Raw genomic sequence first — 17,500 nt, 5'->3', positions numbered from 1 at the left:
AGTCCCTCTCCTCGCTGGAAGTCCAAAAAAAAGGCGGAAATTTGACTAAGTGCCTAGGAGGATGTCCCCTTAAGAAGGCCGACGTGCCTTGGTTCTCTACCTGGGTACGGAACGCCAAATTAGTCCCTCTCCTAGCTGGAAGTAGTCAAAAAAAGGCGGAAATTTGACTAAGTGTCATTATTTTAGAGTACCAGGCCTCTATAGAAAAGTTTGGTTTTTTGTCTATGTGTCATCATTTTAGAGTACCAGGCCTCTATAGAAAAGTTTGGTTTTTTGTCTATGTGTCATCATTTTAGAGTACCAGGGCTCTATAGAAAAGTTTGGTAAATTTGACTAAGTGTCTAGGAGCATTTCCCTTTAAGAAGGCCGACCTGCTATGGTTCTCCACCTGGGTCTGGAACGCCAAATTAGTCCCTCTCCTAGCTGGAAGTCCAAAAAAAAAGGCGTGAATTTGACTAAGTGTCTAGGAGGATGTCCCCTTAAGAAGGCCGACGTGCCTTGGTTCTCTACCTGGGTACGGAACACCAAATTAGTCCCTCTCCTCGCTGGAAGTCCAAAAAAAGGCGTGAATTTGACTAAGTGCCTAGGAGGATGTCCCTTTAAGAAGGCCGACCTGCTATGGTTCTCCACCTGGGTACAGAACGCCAAATTAGTCCCTCTCCTCGCTGGAAGTCCAAAAAAAAGGCGTGAATTTGACTAAGTGCCTAGGAGGATGTCCCTTTAAGAAGGCCGACGTGCTATGGTCCTCCACCCGGGTGCGGAAAGCAAAATTAGTCCCTCTCCTCGCTGGAAGTCCAAAAAAAGGCGTGAATTTGACTAAGTGCCTAGGAGGATGTCCCTTTAAGAAGGCCGACCTGCTATGGTTCTCCACCTGGGTACAGAACGCCAAATTAGTCCCTCTCCTCGCTGGAAGTCCAAAAAAAAGGCGTGAATTTGACTAAGTGCCTAGGAGGATGTCCCTTTAAGAAGGCCGACGTGCTATGGTCCTCCACCCGGGTGCGGAAAGCAAAATTAGTCCCTCTCCTCGCTGGAAGTCCAAAAAAAAGGCGGAAATTTGACTAAGTGCCTAGGAGGATGTCCCTTTAAGAAGGCCGACGTGCTATGGTTCTCCACCCGGGTGCGGAAAGCAAAATTAGTCCCTCTCCTCGCTGGAAGTCCAAAAAAAAAGGTGTAAATTTGACTAAGTGCCTAGGAGCATGTCCCTTTAAGAAGGCCGACCTGCTATGGTTCTCCACCTGGGTCAGGAACGCCAAATTGTCCCTCTCCTCGCTGGAAGTCCAAAAAAAAGGCGTGAATTTGACTAAGTGCCTAGGAGCATTTCCCTTTAAGAAGGCCGACGTGCTATGGTTCTCCACCCGGGTACGGAAAGCAAAATTAGTCCCTCTCCTCGCTGGAAGTCCAAAAAAAAGGCGTGAATTTGACTAAGTGCCTAGGAGGATGTACCTTTAAGAAGGCCGACGTGCTATGGTTCTCCACCTGGGTCAGGAAAGCAAAATTGTCCCTCTCCTCGCTGGAAGTCCAAAAAAAAAAGGTGTAAATTTGACTAAGTGTCTAGGAGCATTTCCCTTTAAGAAGGCCGACCTGCTATGGTTCTCCACCTGGGTCAGGAACGCCAAATTGTCCCTCTCCTCGCTGGAAGTCCAAAAAAAAGGCGTGAATTTGACTAAGTGCCTAGGAGCATTTCCCTTTAAGAAGGCCGACGTGCTATGGTTCTCCACCCGGGTACGGAAAGCAAAATTAGTCCCTCTCCTCGCTGGAAGTCCAAAAAAAAGGCGTAAATTTGACTAAGTGCCTAGGAGGATGTCCCTTTAAGAAGGCTGACCTGCTATGGTTCTCCACCCGGGTGCGGAAAGCAAAATTAGTCCCTCTCCTCGCTGGAAGTCCAAAAAAAAGGCGGAAATTTGACTAAGTGCCTAGGAGGATGTCCCTTTAAGAAGGCTGACCTGCTATGGTTCTCCACCCGGGTACGGAAAGCAAAATTAGTCCCTCTCCTCGCTGGAAGTCCAAAAAAAAGGCGTAAATTTGACTAAGTGCCTAGGAGCATTTCCCTTTAAGAAGGCCGACCTGCTATGGTTCTCCACCCGGGTGCGGAAAGCAAAATTAGTCCCTCTCCTAGCTGGAAGTCCAAAAAAAAAGGCGTGAATTTGACTAAGTGTCTAGGAGCATTTCCCTTTAAGAAGGCCGACGTGCTATGGTTCTCCACCTGGGTCAGGAACGCCAAATTAGTCCCTCTCCTCGCTGGAAGTCCAAAAAAAAGGCGTGAATTTGACTAAGTGCCTAGGAGGATGTCCCTTTAAGAAGGCTGACCTGCTATGGTTCTCCACCCGGGTACGGAAAGCAAAATTAGTCCCTCTCCTCGCTGGAAGTCCAAAAAAAAGGCGTGAATTTGACTAAGTGTCTAGGAGGATGTCCCCTTAAGAAGGCCGACGTGCCTTGGTTCTCTACCTGGGTACGGAACGCCAAATTAGTCCCTCTCCTCGCTGGAAGTCCAAAAAAAAGGCGTGAATTTGACTAAGTGCCTAGGAGGATGTCCCTTTAAGAAGGCCGACGTGCTATGGTTCTCCACCCGGGTCCGGAACTCAAAATTAGTCCCTCTCCTAGTTGGAAGTCATCAAAAAAAGGCCGAAATTTGACTAAGTGCCATCATTTTAGAGTACCAGGACTATAGTGGGGGAATTGGAGCCCTCTGGTGGACACTCGCTGCAAATGCACCCTGAATTAAAGACATTATTTCCAGTTCTTTTGGGGCCCTATTTTCAGGCGTAAATTTGACTAAGTGTCTAGGGGCATGTCCCTTTAAGAAGGCCGACCTGCTATGGTTCTCCACCTGGGTCAGGAAAGCAAATTAGTCCCTCTCCTCGCTGGAAGTCCAAAAAAAAGGCGGAAATTTGACTAAGTGCCTAGGAGGATGTCCCTTTAAGAAGGCTGACCTGCTATGGTTCTCCACCCGGGTACGGAAAGCAAAATTAGTCCCTCTCCTCGCTGGAAGTCCAAAAAAAAGGTGTAAATTTGACTAAGTGCCTAGGAGGATGTCCCTTTAAGAAGGCCGACGTGCTATGGTCCTCCACCTGGGTCAGGAACGCAAAATTGTCCCTCTCCTCGCTGGAAGTCCAAAAAAAAGGCGTGAATTTGACTAAGTGTCTAGGAGCATTTCCCTTTAAGAAGGCCGACCTGCTATGGTTCTCCACCCGGGTCTGGAACGCCAAATTAGTCCCTCTCCTCGCTGGAAGTCCAAAAAAAAGGCGTGAATTTGACTAAGTGCCTAGGAGGATGTCCCTTTAAGAAGGCCGACCTGCTATGGTTCTCCACCTGGGTCAGGAAAGCAAAATTAGTCCCTCTCCTCGCTGGAAGTCCAAAAAAAGGTGTAAATTTGACTAAGTGCCTAGGAGCATTTCCCTTTAAGAAGGCCGACGTGCTATGGTTCTCCACCTGGGTCAGGAAAGCAAAATTGTCCCTCTCCTCGCTGGAAGTCCAAAAAAAAGGCGTGAATTTGACTAAGTGCCTAGGAGCATTTCCCTTTAAGAAGGCCGACGTGCTATGGTTCTCCACCTGGGTCAGGAAAGCAAAATTAGTCCCTCTCCTCGCTGGAAGTCCAAAAAAAAGGCGGAAATTTGACTAAGTGCCTAGGAGGATGTCCCTTTAAGAAGGCCGACGTGCTATGGTTCTCCACCCGGGTCCGGAACTCAAAATTAGTCCCTCTCCTAGTTGGAAGTCATCAAAAAAAGGCGGAAATTTGACTAAGTGCCATCATTTTAGAGTACCAGGACTATAGTGGGGGAATTGGAGCCCTCTGGTGGACACTCGCTGCAAATGCACCCTGAATTAAAGACATTATTTCCAGTTCTTTTGGGGCCCTATTTTCAGGCGTAAATTTGACTAAGTGTCTAGGGGCATGTCCCTTTAAGAAGGCCGACGTGCTATGGTTCTCCACCTGGGTCAGGAAAGCAAAATTGTCCCTCTCCTCGCTGGAAGTCAAAAAAAAAGGCGTGAATTTGACTAAGTGCCTAGGAGCATTTCCCTTTAAGAAGGCCGACGTGCTATGGTTCTCCACCTGGGTCAGGAAAGCAAAATTGTCCCTCTCCTCGCTGGAAGTCCAAAAAAAAGGCGTGAATTTGACTAAGTGCCTAGGAGGATGTCCCTTTAAGAAGGCCGACCTGCTATGGTTCTCCACCTGGGTCAGGAAAGCAAAATTGTCCCTCTCCTCGCTGGAAGTCCAAAAAAAAGGCGTGAATTTGACTAAGTGCCTAGGAGCATTTCCCTTTAAGAAGGCCGACGTGCTATGGTTCTCCACCTGGGTACGGAACGCCAAATTAGTCCCTCTCCTAGCTGGAAGTCCAAAAAAAAAGGCGTGAATTTGACTAAGTGTCTAGGAGGATGTCCCTTTAAGAAGGCCGACGTCCCTTGGTTCTCCACCTGGGTACGGAACGCCAAATTAGTCCCTCTCCTAGCTGGAAGTAGTCAAAAAAAGGCGGAAATTTGACTAAGTGTCATTATTTTAGAGTACCAGGCCTCTATAGAAAAGTTTGGTTTTTTGTCTATGTGTCATCATTTTAGAGTACCAGGCCTCTAGAGAAAAGTTTGGTTTTTTGTCTATGTGTCATCATTTTAGAGTACCAGGGCTCTATAGAAAAGTTTGGTAAATTTGACTAAGTGTCTAGGAGCATTTCCCTTTAAGAAGGCCGACGTGCTATGGTTCTCCACCTGGGTACGGAACGCCAAATTAGTCCCTCTCCTAGCTGGAAGTCCAAAAAAAAGGCGTAAATTTGACTAAGTGCCTAGGAGGATGTCCCTTTAAGAAGGCTGACCTGCTATGGTTCTCCACCCGGGTGCGGAAAGCAAAATTAGTCCCTCTCCTCGCTGGAAGTCCAAAAAAAAGGTGTAAATTTGACTAAGTGCCTAGGAGGATGTCCCTTTAAGAAGGCCGACGTGCTATGGTCCTCCACCTGGGTCAGGAACGCAAAATTGTCCCTCTCCTCGCTGGAAGTCCAAAAAAAAGGTGTAAATTTGACTAAGTGCCTAGGAGGATGTCCCTTTAAGAAGGCCGACGTGCTATGGTCCTCCACCTGGGTCAGGAACGCAAAATTGTCCCTCCCCTCGCTGGAAGTCCAAAAAAAAGGCGGAAATTTGACTAAGTGTCTAGGGGCATGTCCCTTTAAGAAGGCCGACCTGCTATGGTTCTCCACCTGGGTCTGGAACGCCAAATTAGTCCCTCTCCTCGCTGGAAGTCCAAAAAAAAGGCGTGAATTTGACTAAGTGCCTAGGAGGATGTCCCTTTAAGAAGGCTGACCTGCTATGGTTCTCCACCCGGGTGCGGAAAGCAAAATTAGTCCCTCTCCTCGCTGGAAGTCCAAAAAAAAAGGTGTAAATTTGACTAAGTGCCTAGGAGGATGTCCCTTTAAGAAGGCCGACGTGCTATGGTCCTCCACCTGGGTCAGGAACGCAAAATTGTCCCTCTCCTCGCTGGAAGTCCAAAAAAAAGGTGTAAATTTGACTAAGTGCCTAGGAGGATGTCCCTTTAAGAAGGCCGACGTGCTATGGTCCTCCACCTGGGTCAGGAACGCAAAATTGTCCCTCCCCTCGCTGGAAGTCCAAAAAAAAGGCGGAAATTTGACTAAGTGCCTAGGAGGATGTCCCTTTAAGAAGGCTGACCTGCTATGGTTCTCCACCCGGGTGCGGAAAGCAAAATTAGTCCCTCTCCTCGCTGGAAGTCCAAAAAAAAGGCGGAAATTTGACTAAGTGCCTAGGAGGATGTCCCTTTAAGAAGGCCGACGTGCTATGGTTCTCCACCCGGGTCCGGAACTCAAAATTAGTCCCTCTCCTAGTTGGAAGTCATCAAAAAAAGGCGGAAATTTGACTAAGTGCCATCATTTTAGAGTACCAGGACTATAGCTGGGGAATTGGAGCCCTCTGGTGGACACTCGCTGCAAATGCACCCTGAATTAAACACATTATTTCCAGTTCTTTTGGGGCCCTATTTTCAGACGTTGTGGAGCCCTCCAGTGGACTCCCGCCTCCAATGCACCCCCATAATTATAGACATCACCCCCCAAATTAAAGACATTATTTCCAGTTCTTTTGGGGCCCTATTTTCAGCCGGTTTGGCGTATTTCCTTGACGCCGGGGAGTCCTACAGGTGTTCCCGGGGAATGAGAGGCCTTTTGTGGGCCAGAAAGAGTGGGGAACCCTTGGAGCCCCTATTTTCAGACAGTTTGGCTTATTTCGGTGACGCCGGGGCGTCCATCAGGTCTTCCCGGGGAATGAGAGGCCTTTTGTGGCCATATGTCAACAAAAGAGTGGGGAAATGGAGCCCTCCGGTGGACTCCCGCTGCAAATGCACCCCCCAAATTAAATACATTAATTCCAGGCCTTTTGGGGCCCTATATTCAGACGGTGTGGAGCCCTCCAGTGGACTCCCGCCTCCAATGCACCCCCATAATTATAGACATCACCCCCCAAATTAAACACATTATTTCCAGTTCTTTTGGGCCCCTATTTTCAGACGGTTTGGCGTATTTCCTTGACGCCGGGGAGTCCTACAGGTGTTCCCGGGGAATGAGAGGCCTTTTGTGGGCCAGAAAGAGTGGGGAACCCTTGGAGCCCCTCTTTTCAGACAGTTTGGCTTATTTCGGTGACGCCGGGGCGTCCATCAGGTCTTCCCGGGGAATGAGAGGCCTTTTGTGGCCATATGTCAACAAAAGAGTGGGGAAGTGGAGCCCTCCGGTGGACTCCCGCTGCAAATGCACCCCCCAAATTAAAGACATTAATTCCAGGCCTTTTGGGGCCCTATATTCAGACGGTGTGGAGCCCTCCAGTGGACTCCCGCCTCCAATGCACCCCCATAATTATAGACATCACCCCCCAAATTAAACACATTATTTCCAGTTCTTTTGGGCCCCTATTTTCAGACGGTTTGGCGTATTTCCTTGACGCCGGGGAGTCCTACAGGTGTTCCCGGGGAATGAGAGGCCTTTTGTGGGCCAGAAAGAGTGGGGAACACTCGGAGCCCCTATTTTCAGACAGTTTGCCGTATTTCGCACAGGGGAAGTGGGGTAGACAAGTGGAGAGTGTCTGGGGAAAAGTCCACAAAATGATCAAAAATCACACCCAGGTACGAGTGCCACAAGTCCCGCCGCGTCCCACCCGAGTCCGAGGTGCCCCCCACATGCCCAAAACGCACCCAGCAAAGCGCACTGTGATTGGGAAGAAAAGTTGGAAAAGTGGGCAAAAGTCCGGAAAAATGACCAAAAACCACACCCAGGTTAGAGCCCCACACGTCCTGCAGTCGCACCCGAGTCCTGGGATGCCCAACATGTCCAAAAAAATCAAAAAAAGCCCAAAAAATCAAAAAAATCCCCGGGCCGTATCTTGGACGCCGGCGTACCGCGTTCGGCCCTCGTGCCGTAGTTTGGCGACCGATTGTAAAAATTTGCCGCGACCGGCTAGTTTTTTTCCTTGGAGTAAATAGAGAGTAGATCCAGCAGAAAATATGCACTATAAACAAAGAGAGGGAGTTTGGAGGGGGGCAAAAACGCCCTCTTGGAACTTTTGCAGCAGCACACATCAAACTAGCGGGGAGAAGGCATGCATAGCAAAAGGCCACGAAATGATCCAAAATCACACCCAGGTTCGAGTCCCACAAGTCCCGCCGCGTTCCACCGGTGTCCCGGGGGTGCCTGGCATGTCCACAACTTACCCAGCAAAGGTGCACTGTGATTGGGAAGAAAAGTTGGGGAAAGTGGGCAAAAGGCCCGAATTTGATCCAAAATCACACCCAGGTTCGAGTCCCACAAGTCCCGCCGCGTTCCACCAGTGTCTCGGGGTGCCTACAATGTCCACAACTTACCCAGCAAAGGCGCACTGTGATTGGGAAGAAAAGTTGGGAAAGTGGGCAAAAGTCCCGAATTTGGTCCAAAATCACACCCAGGTTCGAGTCCCACAAGTCCCGCCGCGTTCCACCAGTGTCTCGGGGTGCCTACAATGTCCACAACGCACCCAGCAAAGGCGCACTGTGATTGGGAAGAAAAGTTGGGAAAGTGGGCAAAAGTCCCGAATTTGGTCCAAAATCACACCCAGGTTCGAGTCCCACAAGTCCCGCCGCGTTCCACCAGGGTTCCGGGGTGCCTACAATGTCCACAACGCACCCAGCAAAGGCGCACTGTGATTGGGAAGAAAAGTTGGGAAAGTGGGCAAAAGTCCCGAATTTGGTCCAAAATCACACCCAGGTTCGAGTCCCACAAGTCCCGCCGCGTTCCACCAGTGTCTCGGGGTGCCTACAATGTCCACAACGCACCCAGCAAAGGCGCACTGTGATTGGGAAGAAAAGTTGGGAAAGTGGGCAAAAGTCCCGAATTTGGTCCAAAATCACACCCAGGTTCGAGTCCCGCAAGTCCCGCCGCGTTCCACCAGTGTCTCGGGGTGCCTACAATGTCCACGACGCACCCAGCAAAGGCGCACTGTGATTGGGAAGAAAAGTTGGGAAAGTGGGCAAAAGTCCCGAATTTGGTCCAAAATCACACCCAGGTTCGAGTCCCACAAGTCCCGCCGCGTTCCACCAGGGTTCCGGGGTGCCTACAATGTCCACAACGCACCCAGCAAAGGCGCACTGTGATTGGGAAGAAAAGTTGGGAAAGTGGGCAAAAGTCCCGAATTTGGTCCAAAATCACACCCAGGTTCGAGTCCCGCAAGTCCCGCCGCGTTCCACCAGTGTCTCGGGGTGCCTACAATGTCCACAACGCACCCAGCAAAGGCGCACTGTGATTGGGAAGAAAAGTTGGGAAAGTGGGCAAAAGTCCCGAATTTGGTCCAAAATCACACCCAGGTTCGAGTCCCGCAAGTCCCGCCGCGTTCCACCAGTGTCTCGGGGTGCCTACAATGTCCACGACGCACCCAGCAAAGGCGCACTGTGATTGGGAAGAAAAGTTGGGAAAGTGGGCAAAAGTCCCGAATTTGGTCCAAAATCACACCCAGGTTCGAGTCCCACAAGTCCCGCCGCGTTCCACCAGGGTTCCGGGGTGCCTACAATGTCCACAACGCACCCAGCAAAGGCGCACTGTGATTGGGAAGAAAAGTTGGGAAAGTGGGCAAAAGTCCCGAATTTGGTCCAAAATCACACCCAGGTTCGAGTCCCGCAAGTCCCGCCGCGTTCCACCAGTGTCTCGGGGTGCCTACAATGTCCACGACGCACCCAGCAAAGGCGCACTGTGATTGGGAAGAAAAGTTGGGAAAGTGGGCAAAAGTCCCGAATTTGGTCCAAAATCACACCCAGGTTCGAGTCCCACAAGTCCCGCCGCGTTCCACCAGGGTTCCGGGGTGCCTACAATGTCCACAACGCACCCAGCAAAGGCGCACTGTGATTGGGAAGAAAAGTTGGGAAAGTGGGCAAAAGTCCCGAATTTGGTCCAAAATCACACCCAGGTTCGAGTCCCACAAGTCCCGCCGCGTTCCACCAGTGTCTCGGGGTGCCTACAATGTCCACGACGCACCCAGCAAAGGCGCACTGTGATTGGGAAGAAAAGTTGGGAAAGTGGGCAAAAGGCCCGAATTTGATCCAAAATCACACCCAGGTTCGAGTCCCACAAGTCCCGCCGCGTTCCACCAGTGTCTCGGGGTGCCTACAATGTCCACAACTTACCCAGCAAAGGCGCACTGTGATTGGGAAGAAAAGTTGGGAAAGTGGGCAAAAGTCCCGAATTTGGTCCAAAATCACACCCAGGTTCGAGTCCCACAAGTCCCGCCGCGTTCCACCAGTGTCTCGGGGTGCCTACAATGTCCACAACGCACCCAGCAAAGGCGCACTGTGATTGGGAAGAAAAGTTGGGAAAGTGGGCAAAAGTCCCGAATTTGGTCCAAAATCACACCCAGGTTCGAGTCCCACAAGTCCCGCCGCGTTCCACCAGTGTCTCGGGGTGCCTACAATGTCCACAACTTACCCAGCAAAGGCGCACTGTGATTGGGAAGAAAAGTTGGGAAAGTGGGCAAAAGTCCCGAATTTGGTCCAAAATCACACCCAGGTTCGAGTCCCACAAGTCCCGCCGCGTTCCACCAGGGTTCCGGGGTGCCTACAATGTCCACAACGCACCCAGCAAAGGCGCACTGTGATTGGGAAGAAAAGTTGGGAAAGTGGGCAAAAGTCCCGAATTTGGTCCAAAATCACACCCAGGTTCGAGTCCCACAAGTCCCGCCGCGTTCCACCAGGGTTCCGGGGTGCCTACAATGTCCACAACGCACCCAGCAAAGGCGCACTGTGATTGGGAAGAAAAGTTGGGAAAGTGGGCAAAAGTCCCGAATTTGGTCCAAAATCACACCCAGGTTCGAGTCCCACAAGTCCCGCCGCGTTCCACCAGGGTTCCGGGGTGCCTACAATGCCTAAGACGCACCCAGCAAAGGCGCACTGTGATTGGGAAGAAAAGTTGGGAAAGTGGGCAAAAGTCCCGAATTTGGTCCAAAATCACACCCAGGTTCGAGTCCCACAAGTCCCGCCGCGTTCCACCAGTGTCTCGGGGTGCCTACAATGTCCACAACTTACCCAGCAAAGGCGCACTGTGATTGGGAAGAAAAGTTGGGAAAGTGGGCAAAAGTCCCGAATTTGGTCCAAAATCACACCCAGGTTCGAGTCCCACAAGTCCCGCCGCGTTCCACCAGGGTTCCGGGGTGCCTACAATGTCCACAACTTACCCAGCAAAGGCGCACTGTGATTGGGAAGAAAAGTTGGGAAAGTGGGCAAAAGTCCCGAATTTGGTCCAAAATCACACCCAGGTTCGAGTCCCACAAGTCCCGCCGCGTTCCACCAGGGTTCCGGGGTGCCTACAATGTCCACAACTTACCCAGCAAAGGCGCACTGTGATTGGGAAGAAAAGTTGGGAAAGTGGGCAAAAGTCCCGAATTTGGTCCAAAATCACACCCAGGTTCGAGTCCCACAAGTCCCGCCGCGTTCCACCAGGGTTCCGGGGTGCCTACAATGCCTAAGACGCACCCAGCAAAGGCGCACTGTGATTGGGAAGAAAAGTTGGGAAAGTGGGCAAAAGTCCCGAATTTGGTCCAAAATCACACCCAGGTTCGAGTCCCACAAGTCCCGCCGCGTTCCACCAGGGTTCCGGGGTGCCTACAATGCCTAAGACGCACCCAGCAAAGGCGCACTGTGATTGGGAAGAAAAGTTGGGAAAGTGGGCAAAAGTCCCGAATTTGGTCCAAAATCACACCCAGGTTCGAGTCCCACAAGTCCCGCCGCGTTCCACCAGGGTTCCGGGGTGCCTACAATGTCCACGACGCACCCAGCAAAGGCGCACTGTGATTGGGAAGAAAAGTTGGGAAAGTGGGCAAAAGTCCCGAATTTGGTCCAAAATCACACCCAGGTTCGAGTCCCACAAGTCCCGCCGCGTTCCACCAGGGTTCCGGGGTGCCTACAATGTCCACAACGCACCCAGCAAAGGCGCACTGTGATTGGGAAGAAAAGTTGGGAAAGTGGGCAAAAGTCCCGAATTTGATCCATAATTATACCCAGGTTCGAGTCCCACAAGTCCCGCCGCATTCCACCAGTGTTCCGGGGTGCCTGACATGTCCACGACGCACCCAGCAAAGGCGCACTGTGATTGGGAAGAAAAGTTGGGAAAGTGGGCAAAAGTCCCGAATTTGGTCCAAAATCACACCCAGGTTCGAGTCCCACAAGTCCCGCCGCGTTCCACCAGGGTTCCGGGGCGCCTACAATGTCCACAACGCACCCAGCAAAGGCGCACTGTGATTGGGAAGAAAAGTTGGGAAAGTGGGCAAAAGTCCCGAATTTGGTCCAAAATCACACCCAGGTTCGAGTCCCACAAGTCCCGCCGCGTTCCACCAGGGTTCCGGGGTGCCTACAATGTCCACGACGCACCCAGCAAAGGTGCACTGTGATTGGGAAGAAAAGTTGGGAAAGTGGGCAAAAGTCCCGAATTTGAGCCAAAATCACACCCAGGTTCGAGTCCCACAAGTCCCGCCGCGTTCCACCAGGGTCTCGGGGTGCCTACAATGTCCACGACGCACCCAGCAAAGGTGCACTGTGATTGGGAAGAAAAGTTGGGAAAGTGGGCAAAAGTCCCGAATTTGGTCCAAAATCACACCCAGGTTCGAGTCCCACAAGTCCCGCCGCGTTCCACCAGTGTCTCGGGGTGCCTACAATGTCCACAACGCACCCAGCAAAGGCGCACTGTGATTGGGAAGAAAAGTTGGGAAAGTGGCCAAAAGTCCCGAATTTGGTCCAAAATCACACCCAGGTTCGAGTCCCACAAGTCCCGCCGCGTTCCACCAGGGTTCCGGGGTGCCTACAATGTCCACAACGCACCCAGCAAAGGCGCACTGTGATTGGGAAGAAAAGTTGGGAAAGTGGGCAAAAGTCCCGAATTTGGTCCAAAATCACACCCAGGTTCGAGTCCCACAAGTCCCGCCGCGTTCCACCAGGGTTCCGGGGTGCCTACAATGTCCACAACGCACCCAGCAAAGGCGCACTGTGATTGGGAAGAAAAGTTGGGAAAGTGGGCAAAAGTCCCGAATTTGGTCCAAAATCACACCCAGGTTCGAGTCCCACAAGTCCCGCCGCGTTCCACCAGTGTCTCGGGGTGCCTACAATGTCCACAACGCACCCAGCAAAGGCGCACTGTGATTGGGAAGAAAAGTTGGGAAAGTGGCCAAAAGTCCCGAATTTGGTCCAAAATCACACCCAGGTTCGAGTCCCACAAGTCCCGCCGCGTTCCACCAGGGTTCCGGGGTGCCTACAATGTCCACGACGCACCCAGCAAAGGCGCACTGTGATTGGGAAGAAAAGTTGGGAAAGTGGGCAAAAGTCCCGAATTTGGTCCAAAATCACACCCAGGTTCGAGTCCCACAAGTCCCGCCGCGTTCCACCAGGGTTCCGGGGTGCCTACAATGTCCACGACGCACCCAGCAAAGGCGCACTGTGATTGGGAAGAAAAGTTGGGAAAGTGGGCAAAAGTCCCGAATTTGGTCCAAAATCACACCCAGGTTCGAGTCCCACAAGTCCCGCCGCGTTCCACCAGGGTTCCGGGGCGCCTACAATGTCCACAACGCACCCAGCAAAGGCGCACTGTGATTGGGAAGAAAAGTTGGGAAAGTGGGCAAAAGTCCCGAATTTGGTCCAAAATCACACCCAGGTTCGAGTCCCACAAGTCCCGCCGCGTTCCACCAGTGTCTCGGGGTGCCTACAATGTCCACAACTTACCCAGCAAAGGCGCACTGTGATTGGGAAGAAAAGTTGGGAAAGTGGGCAAAAGTCCCGAATTTGGTCCAAAATCACACCCAGGTTCGAGTCCCACAAGTCCCGCCGCGTTCCACCAGGGTTCCGGGGCGCCTACAATGTCCACAACTTACCCAGCAAAGGTGCACTGTGATTGGGAAGAAAAGTTGGGAAAGTGGGCAAAAGTCCCGAATGTGGTCCAAAATCACACCCAGGTTCGAGTCCCACAAGTCCCGCCGCGTTCCACCGGTGTCCCGGGGGTGCCTGGCATGTCCACAACTTACCCAGCAAAGGCGCACTGTGATTGGGAAGAAAAGTTGGGAAAGTGGGCAAAAGTCCCGAATTTGGTCCAAAATCACACCCAGGTTCGAGTCCCACAAGTCCCGCCGCGTTCCACCAGGGTTCCGGGGCGCCTACAATGTCCACAACGCACCCAGCAAAGGCGCACTGTGATTGGGAAGAAAAGTTGGGAAAGTGGGCAAAAGTCCCGAATTTGGTCCAAAATCACACCCAGGTTCGAGTCCCACAAGTCCCGCCGCGTTCCACCAGGGTTCCGGGGTGCCTACAATGTCCACAACGCACCCAGCAAAGGCGCACTGTGATTGGGAAGAAAAGTTGGGAAAGTGGGCAAAAGTCCCGAATTTGGTCCAAAATCACACCCAGGTTCGAGTCCCACAAGTCCCGCCGCGTTCCACCAGGGTTCCGGGGGTGCCTACAATGTCCACAACGCACCCAGCAAAGGCGCACTGTGATTGGGAAGAAAAGTTGGGAAAGTGGGCAAAAGTCCCGAATTTGGTCCAAAATCACACCCAGGTTCGAGTCCCACAAGTCCCGCCGCGTTCCACCAGGGTTCCGGGGTGCCTACAATGTCCACAACGCACCCAGCAAAGGCGCACTGTGAGTGGGAAGAAAAGTTGGGAAAGTGGGCAAAAGTCCCGAATTTGGTCCAAAATCACACCCAGGTTCGAGTCCCACAAGTCCCGCCGCGTTCCACCAGGGTTCCGGGGTGCCTGACATGTCCACGACGCACCCAGCAAAGGCGCACTGTGATTGGGAAGAAAAGTTGGGAAAGTGGGCAAAAGTCCCGAATTTGGTCCAAAATCACACCCAGGTTCGAGTCCCACAAGTCCCGCCGCGTTCCACCAGGGTTCCGGGGTGCCTACAATGTCCACAACGCACCCAGCAAAGGCGCACTGTGATTGGGAAGAAAAGTTGGGAAAGTGGGCAAAAGTCCCGAATTTGGTCCAAAATCACACCCAGGTTCGAGTCCCACAAGTCCCGCCGCGTTCCACCAGTGTCTCGGGGTGCCTACAATGTCCACAACTTACCCAGCAAAGGCGCACTGTGATTGGGAAGAAAAGTTGGGAAAGTGGGCAAAAGTCCCGAATTTGGTCCAAAATCACACCCAGGTTCGAGTCCCACAAGTCCCGCCGCGTTCCACCAGGGTTCCGGGGTGCCTGACATGTCCACGACGCACCCAGCAAAGGCGCACTGTGATTGGGAAGAAAAGTTGGGAAAGTGGGCAAAAGTCCCGAATTTGGTCCAAAATCACACCCAGGTTCGAGTCCCACAAGTCCCGCCGCGTTCCACCAGGGTTCCGGGGTGCCTACAATGTCCACAACGCACCCAGCAAAGGCGCACTGTGATTGGGAAGAAAAGTTGGGAAAGTGGGCAAAAGTCCCGAATTTGGTCCAAAATCACACCCAGGTTCGAGTCCCACAAGTCCCGCCGCGTTCCACCAGTGTCTCGGGGTGCCTACAATGTCCACAACTTACCCAGCAAAGGCGCACTGTGATTGGGAAGAAAAGTTGGGAAAGTGGGCAAAAGTCCCGAATTTGGTCCAAAATCACACCCAGGTTCGAGTCCCACAAGTCCCGCCGCGTTCCACCAGGGTTCCGGGGTGCCTACAATGTCCACAACGCACCCAGCAAAGGCGCACTGTGAGTGGGAAGAAAAGTTGGGAAAGTGGGCAAAAGTCCCGAATTTGGTCCAAAATCACACCCAGGTTCGAGTCCCACAAGTCCCGCCGCGTTCCACCAGTGTCTCGGGGTGCCTACAATGTCCACGACGCACCCAGCAAAGGCGCACTGTGATTGGGAAGAAAAGTTGGGAAAGTGGGCAAAAGTCCCGAATTTGGTCCAAAATCACACCCAGGTTCGAGTCCCACAAGTCCCGCCGCGTTCCACCAGGGTTCCGGGGCGCCTACAATGTCCACAACTTACCCAGCAAAGGTGCACTGTGATTGGGAAGAAAAGTTGGGAAAGTGGGCAAAAGTCCCGAATGTGGTCCAAAATCACACCCAGGTTCGAGTCCCACAAGTCCCGCCGCGTTCCACCGGTGTCCCGGGGGTGCCTGGCATGTCCACAACTTACCCAGCAAAGGCGCACTGTGATTGGGAAGAAAAGTTGGGAAAGTGGGCAAAAGTCCCGAATTTGGTCCAAAATCACACCCAGGTTCGAGTCCCACAAGTCCCGCCGCGTTCCACCAGGGTTCCGGGGCGCCTACAATGTCCACAACGCACCCAGCAAAGGCGCACTGTGATTGGGAAGAAAAGTTGGGAAAGTGGGCAAAAGTCCCGAATTTGGTCCAAAATCACACCCAGGTTCGAGTCCCACAAGTCCCGCCGCGTTCCACCAGGGTTCCGGGGTGCCTACAATGTCCACAACGCACCCAGCAAAGGCGCACTGTGATTGGGAAGAAAAGTTGGGAAAGTGGGCAAAAGTCCCGAATTTGGTCCAAAATCACACCCAGGTTCGAGTCCCACAAGTCCCGCCGCGTTCCACCAGGGTTCCGGGGTGCCTACAATGTCCACAACGCACCCAGCAAAGGCGCACTGTGATTGGGAAGAAAAGTTGGGAAAGTGGGCAAAAGTCCCGAATTTGATCCAAAATTATGCCCGGGTTGGAGTACCACGAGTCCGGCCGCGTTCCACCGGTGTCCCGGGGGTGCCTGGCATGTCCACAACTTACCCAGCAAAGGCGCACTGTGATTGGGAAGAAAAGTTGGGAAAGTGGGCAAAAGTCCCGAATTTGATCCAAAATTATGCCCGGGTTGGAGTACCACGAGTCCGGCCGCGTTCCACCGGTGTCCCGGGGGTGCCTGGCATGTCCACAACTTACCCAGCAAAGGCGCACTGTGATTGGGAAGAAAAGTTGGGAAAGTGGGCAAAAGTCCCGAATTTGATCCAAAATTATGCCCGGGTTGGAGTACCACGAGTCCGGCCGCGTTCCACCGGTGTCCCGGGGGTGCCTGCCATGTCCACAACTTACCCAGCAAAGGCGCACTGTGATTGGGAAGAAAAGTTGGGAAAGTGGGCAAAAGTCCCGAATTTGATCCAAAATTATGCCCGGGTTGGAGTACCACGAGTCCGGCCGCGTTCCACCGGTGTCCCGGGGGTGCCTGCCATGTCCACAACTTACCCAGCAAAGGCGCACTGTGATTCAGAAGAAAAGTTGGGAAAGTGGGGAAAAAAAGGACCGGAAAATATCCAAAATTATGCCCGGGTTGGAGTACCACGAGTCCGGCCGCGTTCCACCGGTGTCCCGGGGGTGCCTGGCACGTCCACAACTTACCCAGCAAAGGCGCACTGTCAGTGGGGAAGACCAAACATGTCTCGGATTTTTTCCAAGTACCTTAACGAGAGAGGCTAAAAAGCACCTGTTTTTACCTTCTCTCGTTGTTGTACTTAGAAAAAAAACGAGAAAATAAAAAATCTGGGTTTTTTTCTAAGTACCTTAACGAGAGAGGCTAAAAAAAACCATTTTTTACCTTCTCTCGTTGTTGTACTTAGAAAAAAAACGAGAAAAAAATTTTTCCCCATTCATTTCAATGGGAGTTCATTTTTTTTTTGGGATTTTTTCTAAGTACCTTAACGAGAGAGGCTTAATTTTTCACCTACTTTTTACCTTCTCTCGATTTTTCGTTTTTTACCTGGTCGACCAAAACACCTCCATCTCGTTACTATGTGCACCATGTCTGACAGGCTGAAATCACAGGGAACGCGTCCGAGTCAAAGTGAGCTATTTTCGGACACAAATATGGTGTTTTTCCCCTCTATCCTCTGGTTCTTTTTTCAAACTGATCTTCCAGCATCTGAGCGACAGGGGCTCATGCAGACACCTGTGTCCGCCCGAGGGGCGCCTTCCCGGACACATATATGGTGCTTCCCCCCTCTTTACCCCGGTCCTTTTTCAAACTGATCTTCCAGCATCTGAGCGACAGGGGCTCATGCAGACACCTGTGTCCGCCCGAGGGGCGCCTTCCCGGACACATATATGG

This window comes from Nerophis lumbriciformis, unplaced genomic scaffold (genome assembly GCF_033978685.3).
Source record: "Nerophis lumbriciformis unplaced genomic scaffold, RoL_Nlum_v2.1 HiC_scaffold_189, whole genome shotgun sequence".
Taxonomy (NCBI): domain Eukaryota; kingdom Metazoa; phylum Chordata; class Actinopteri; order Syngnathiformes; family Syngnathidae; genus Nerophis; species Nerophis lumbriciformis.
This window is presented reverse-complemented; position numbering follows the sequence as displayed.